Source organism: Carlito syrichta, unplaced genomic scaffold (genome assembly GCF_000164805.1).
Source record: "Carlito syrichta isolate Samal-C Ts95f unplaced genomic scaffold, Tarsius_syrichta-2.0.1 Scaffold150313, whole genome shotgun sequence".
NCBI lineage: Eukaryota > Metazoa > Chordata > Mammalia > Primates > Tarsiidae > Carlito > Carlito syrichta.
In genome coordinates this window covers 160,709-167,703 of record NW_007094409.1, presented here as the reverse complement: position 1 = coordinate 167,703, position 6,995 = coordinate 160,709, and the positions used below count along the sequence as shown (strand labels likewise).

Here is a 6,995-nt window from a genome sequence, read left to right as displayed (position 1 = left end):
ATTCACATGCAGAAGTTTGAAGTTAGATCCAATCTCACATTATATACAAATATCAACTAAACTGGATTAAAGTCTTAAACATGGAGGGGGGGATTGGCAGCTGAGGGAAACATCCAGGGGAGGGAAGGACATACCTCATCAACAAGGATACCTGCATAACGAACATCTGTATACCCAACCCTGAATTGTACCCCAGATCTTTAAAATTAAAAAAAAAAATCTTAAACATAAAACCTTATACTGTCAAACTATTACAAGAAAACATTGGATAAAAACTCCATGACAGTGGCCTGGGCAATGATGTTTTATATATAAACATAAAGGCAGAGAAAACAAAACTAAAAATAGATAAATTAGCTTACATCAAACTAAAAACCTTTTGCACAGAAAAATAAACAATTGACAGCATGAAGAGACGATACATAGAGTGAGATAATACATTTGCAAACCAAACAGCTGATAAAGGGTTAATATCCAAAATGCATAAGGAACTGAAGCAACTTAATACCAAGAAAACAAATAACCACATGTCTCAAAAGAAGATATGCACATAGACAAAAAGCATATTTAACAAGTTTCAACATCATCGGTTATCAGGGAAATAAAAATTAAAAGCACATTGAAATGTCAACTGACATTCGAATGATTATTATAAAAAATGTCAAATATAATAAGTGTTGGAGAGAATGTAGAGAAAAGAGAATCCTTACACACTCTTGGTGGAAATGTAATTTAATACAGCCATTATGGAAAATAGTATGGAGATTCCTCAAAAATTAAAAATAGTATTGTCATATGATTCAGCCATCCTGCTTCTGGGTATATACTTAACGAAAATGGAATCATTATGTTGAAGAGCTAGCTACACTGCAATGTTCACTGCAGCATTATTTGCATTAGTCTTGATATGGAATCAATTTAACTGCCCATCAAAGGAGAAATGGATTAAGTAATTGAAATTGTGGTATAGATACACAATGGAATAATATTCCGCTTTATAAAAGATGGAAATCTTGTCACTTGCAACAACATGGATGAACCTAGGGGATAATATACCAAGTGAAATAAACCAGGCACAGAAAGACAAATACCACATGATCCCACATATGAAAAATTTTTAAAAATCGAAATTATAGAAGCAGAAAGTAGAATGGTGGTTGCCAAAGAGTGGGGTTAAGGGTGAGGACAGGGAACACATTGGATAAAGGATACTAATTCGCAGTTAGCCAAATGAAATTGTCTATTGTACAACATATTTTCAGTTAATAACAGTCAACTATATACCAAAAAAAAATGCCAAGAGATTAGGTTTTATATGTTCTCACCAAAAAAAGTGACAAGTACATAAGGTAAAGTGTATGTTAATTAGCTTGTTTAACCTTTTCGTAATGTACACATATTTCAAAATATCACGTTGTATGTGATAAATATACAAAACTATTGTCAATTAAAAATAAATTCAAATTAAAACTTATAGTTTGAAGTTTAATTAACAGAATACTTTTTTAAATAGTCATATTCATTCTGCAAAAGTGTAATTTTTGAAAATTCAAGCTACGAACACTCCATATTCTCTGTTTTCTGCTTTGTGACATGACTGTCTAGTATAGCAAACACAAAATGGCTTAGCTACTTGGATTTGAGGTTGCATAGAGAAAGAAAGGTAAATTATTGAGAGAAGGAAAAAAATAGCAAATACTATCTTTTCACTTTTCTTTTTTTGGTTGGCAGAGTTAGCCGAAGTTTTATTTTGGGGAAAAAAAATTGAACTAGTTTTTAGTTGGGGGCACAGGCAAGAGGGGGATACCCCAGGCAGTCAACTCCCCTTAGGAGTGATCTGAGGGCTAGGGCTAAGCCTCAGGAGTGACTCCCATGCCCTACACCCTCCCACCCCGCAAAGCCACCTCCCCCACAGACTTTGGGGTGGCCCCAGGAGGGGGCAGACTCGGGGGAGCTGAGGTGGCCTTTCACTTGGGCAGGACATCTGAGGACTCAGACACCAGCTTCCAGTCGCGGGTCTAGATCTTCTTCACCACCACGACCCTAGGGAAGTTGGTACGGTTGAAGGAGTTGGAGCCCACCCTGGAGCCAAAGCCAAAGCCGTAACTGAGACCGCATCCGTAGGTCAAGCTCAGGCCACCGGAGTAGCCACTGGTGGTCTTGGTATGGATACTCAAGTTTTGCATGCCAGACTCCAGCCGGCTTTCCTCGCCCTCCAGCAGCTTCCGGTAAGTGGATATCTCAATGCCCAGGGCCAGCTTCACCACCAGCTCCTGGTACTCGCACAGCTGCCGCCCCATGTCCTGCTTGGTCCACTGCACGGCGGCCTTGAGCTCGACCAGCTTGTTGTTGGCGTCCTTACGGCCATCTCCCCGCGCTGTTCTGCCTCCGTGATGGGGGACTCCAGGGATGCCCTCCGGCCTTTGAGACCCTCGATCTCACCCTGGAGCCGGCTGATGCTCCGGTTCATCCCAGAGATCTCCGTCTTGCTACAGCACAGGTCATCCCCCTGCTTCCCCGCCAGCGTCTGCAGCTCCTCATCCTTGATCTGGTACATTGCTCTTGACGATCTCCTCGTACTGGGCGCGGATCTCGGCAATGATGTCGTCCATGTCCAGGGAGTGGTTGCGGTCCATGGACAGGACCACGGAAGTGTCAGAAATCTGGGACTGCAGCTCACGGATCTCCTCCTCATCCAGCTGCCTGAGCAAGTTGATCACATCTGTCAGCCCCTCCAGGCGAGACTCCAGCTCCAGCTTGTTCATGGAAGCCTCGTCCACATCCTTTATTTATTTATTTTATTTATTTATTTATTTATTTTTTTTTTTTTGAGTAGCCGGAATTACACCACGCCCGGCTGATTTTTTTATTTATTGTAGAGATGAGGTCTCGCTGCACAGCTGCGCTGCCGCCCCATGTCCTGCTTGGTCTCGAACCCGCGGGCTCAGGCAATCCACTCACCTCAGGCTCCCAAAGGCGTCCACATCCTTTTTGGACGATGAATTTATTCTCCATCTCTGTGTGCTTGTTGATCTCATCCTCGTACTTGTTCTTGATATCTTCACCCTGCATGTTGCCCAGCTCCGCCTCCAGCTTCAGCTTCTCCTGACCCAGCGTATCCACCTGCCACCGGAGATTGTTGAGGTAGCTCTCGAACATGCTGTCCGTGTTGCTGCGGGCCATCTTCCGCTGCTGGAGGAGGGCTCCACTTGGTCTCCAACATCTTGTTCTGCTGCTCCAGGATCCGCACCTTGTTTATGAAGTAGGCGAACTTGTTGTTTAGGGTCTTGATCTGCTTCTTCTCCTGGATGCTCACGGCCTGGATATTGGGGTCCATCTCCAGCATAAGGGAATGCAGCAGGTTCTGGTTCATCATGACGGCTGTGATACCACCGACCTTGGCATAGCCTGTACCCAGGCTCATGCTGGTGCCCAGGCCACCTTGGAAGCTGAGGCTGCCCACCCCAGAGTAGCTAGAGGGCCTGCTCGTGTAGGAGTGGCTGCTGAACATCCAGGGGCCGGATGTGGACATCTTGTAGGATTTCTGGATCACAAATGGACGTGGTGGAGATTGGAGTGGAGACAGGTAGGCCGAACCAGGCGGATAGCCGAGAAGGAGCCAAGAAGCTGCTTTGAGATCTCTTCACTTTTCTAAAGACTTCTTCATCCTCAGAGGGTTGTCACAACTTCATTAGCACCTGGTTGGCCTTTCTTCCCTTTTTCATGGTCAGATGAAAATTTAAATACTCTAAGGAAATTCACTCGTCCAAGTAATACTGCATTAAATACTTTTGTAGAATTTTTTTTGTAAAATGAATAAATATCTTCTAATATTTCTTTATACTTGAGAGTTTTCTTAAAGTGAAGCTTATTTTCAACTTTATTAGGTCTGATACTTAATTATGTGGGTTTTCACTGATAACTTGGGTTATAAACTATGATAAAAATCGAGCGTATACATTTTTACTTCCATTGTAAAAAAAAAAGCTTAATGAATCTAATGCTTAGGTTAAAAATATAAATTTAAATAATTATGCTCAACTATTTAAGATCAATTATAATTTTTGTTTATGAGCTCGTTGCTAGGATAAACGTCTACTCTAAAGAACCTAACTTTAAGTGACATGTTTTTTTTTTTTTTTGGAGTTGGAGTCTCACTCTGTCGCCCAGACTGGAGTGCAGTGGCCGCTACCGGCCACCGCAGCCTCGACCTGCTGGGCTCCGCTGATCCTTCCGCCTGAGCCTTCCAAGTAGCCGGAATTACAGGCATGCGCTTCCACGCCCGGCTGATTTTTTGATTTATTGTAGAGATGAGGTCTACGCTACCCAGGCGGGTCTCGAACCCACGGGCTCAGGCAATCCACTCACCTCAGCCTCCCAAAGGCGCAGGATTACAGGCTGAGCCACCGAGCCCGGCTTATAGTTATTAAATTTATTATCATGTGGCTTTTTATTGACTGAATTCATGACAAAATCCACTATCATTATCTTTTGTTAGATATGCAAAATTAGATATAATTCATTTCTTTAGGATACATCTTTATTATATAGTTTCATTGTGTGCTTTAGCAGCAAAGCACATGCCACCTGGTGGCTGAAAAAAATATACAACATAATAGATTTTGCAAATACTTTGCAAGAAACCAAAGATTCCAAAATATCTCTTTGAATCTATTTATAAATCAGCAGCAAATATTTATTTGGGGGCAAGATATACCACAGAGGAAAGTTTTACATGTTCAAAAGTTGATACTCAATAGAGGGGTCTCAAATGAAGTCATTTAATGGCAATACACCATTTTAGTTATTTTCAAATCACTTTCTAGAATTGTTTTGTATTTTGAATTATTATTATTATTATTATTATTATTTGAGTTGGAGTCTCACTCTGTCGCCCAGACTGGAGTGCAGTGGCCGCTCCCGGCCACCGCAGCCTCGACCTGCTGGGCTCCGGCGATCCTTCCGCCTCAGCCTTCCGAGTAGCCGGAATTACAGGCATGCGCTACCACGCCCGGCTGATTTTTTGATTTTATTGTAGAGATGAGATCTCGCCTGCCCAGGCGGGTCTCGAACCCGCGGGCTCAGGCAATCCACTCACCTCAGCCTCCCAAAGGCGCGGGATTACACGCTGAGCCACCTATCCCGGCTTGAAATATTTTAACATTGTTAGGTTACATACATTTTACTAAGCAGGAGTCAAATTATTTAAATGCAGAATTACTTGTTCTTGTACACATCTAGAAAACTGAGGAAAATGTTTATTTTTTTTCCTTCAACTAAGAAGGAAGTAAAGTAATTAGGCAATTTGGGAAGTATTCATTTCTTCTAGAATTGTTACTGCAGTAGTCCCTATATATCAAATGCCAAGCTAGCAGAGGGAAAGGTGATAGAGAGAAAACTCCAGAGGAATCCTCTTTAGATTAAAAGTCAGGAGATCTGGCTTCCAACTCACAGCAAACAGGTTGTGTGACTTTTGGCAAGTGTTAAGCCACCGGATGCACAGATGTCATATATGCAAGGCCTATTTTTTAAGATCTTAAAATAATTGGTTTGTTTTTGGTGGACACAACTTTAGCCACAAATGCTCAAAATAAATTTTTGAGGTTTTATGTTTTTTTAAATTAATTGTAATATAAAACATATAATATGAATTTTACCCACTTAACCATTTTAAGTATATTGCTCAGTAGTCTTAACTATATTCTTTTTATTGTACAACTGATCTCTAGAACGTTTTTACTAGCAAAAAGTCTTTAAAGATGAAATAATTTCACATTGTATGTGTATACAATATTTTATCTATCCATTTATTTGTCGATGGATTTTTGGGTTGCTTCTACTTCTTAGTTATTTTGAATAAGTTACAATGAACATGGATGCACAAATATCTCTTCAGGATCCTTCCTTCAATTCTTTTGGATATATATCCAGAAGTGAAATTGCCGGATGATATAATGACTCTATTTTTAGCTTTTTGAGGAATCTGCACAGTGTCTTTCATAGTGGCTACATTATTTTACATTTTGACCAGCAAGGCACAGGAGTTTCAATTTCCCCACATTCTCATTAACTCGATATTTTCTGTTTATATTTGCTTGTTTTATAGTGGTCGTCCTAATGGGCATGCGGTGATACCTCATTTAGAATTGCATTTCTGAAATGCTTAGTGATTTTGAGCATCCATGTATATGCTTGCTGGCTACTTCTATATCTTTTTTGGCAGAATGACTTTAGGTCCTTTGCCTATTTTTTAATCAGGTTACTTTTGTTATTGGGTTGCAGGAGTTCTTTATTCTTTTATATATTAACCCCCTGTCAGATGAATGACTTGAAATTTTTTTCTCACCTTGTAGATTGCCTTTCTTTCTCTGATGATCATTTCCTCTAATGTAGATACATTTTTAAGTTTAATGTTTGTTCCATTAATGTATTTTTGCTTTTATTGCCTGTGCTTCTCGTGTGATATTAAAAAATTATTATTGCCAAATCCAATGTCATAAAGTGTTTTTACTATGCTTTATTTTAAAAGTGTCATAGTTTTAAGTCTTGCATTAAGTTCTTTAATTCATTTTGAGATAATTTTGTATAAGGTGTAAAGTGAGAGTACATCTTCATTTTCTGCATGTGGCTATACAGTTTACCTAGCACTATTTTTCAAAATGACACGACTGCTTTGCATTGTTCACAATAGCAAAAACATGGAACCAACCATACCATGCTGCCCATCAAAACTGGACTGGATTTTTAAAAATTGGTACATATACATGATGGAATATTACACAACCATAAAGGAGGACAAACATGGACTTTGCAGCAACTTGGATGGATTTAGAGTCTATAATACTCAGTGATCTAGCACAGAAACAAAGAACAGAGTACCACATGTTCTCACTCATAAGTGGACCCTGAGCCTTTACCATAATACTATAAGAAAAGAATTGGCAGCCGGGCTCGGTGGCTCAGCCTGTAATCCCGTGCCTTTGGGAGGCTGAGGT

At 40.4% G+C, this 6,995-nt stretch overlaps 1 pseudogene; it reads right to left on the bottom strand.

The window, feature by feature from the left end:
- Positions 1 to 1,967: 1,967 nt before the first annotated feature.
- LOC103251954 overlaps positions 1,968 to 6,995 on the bottom strand; it is a 14,628-nt pseudogene continuing 9,600 nt past the window's right edge.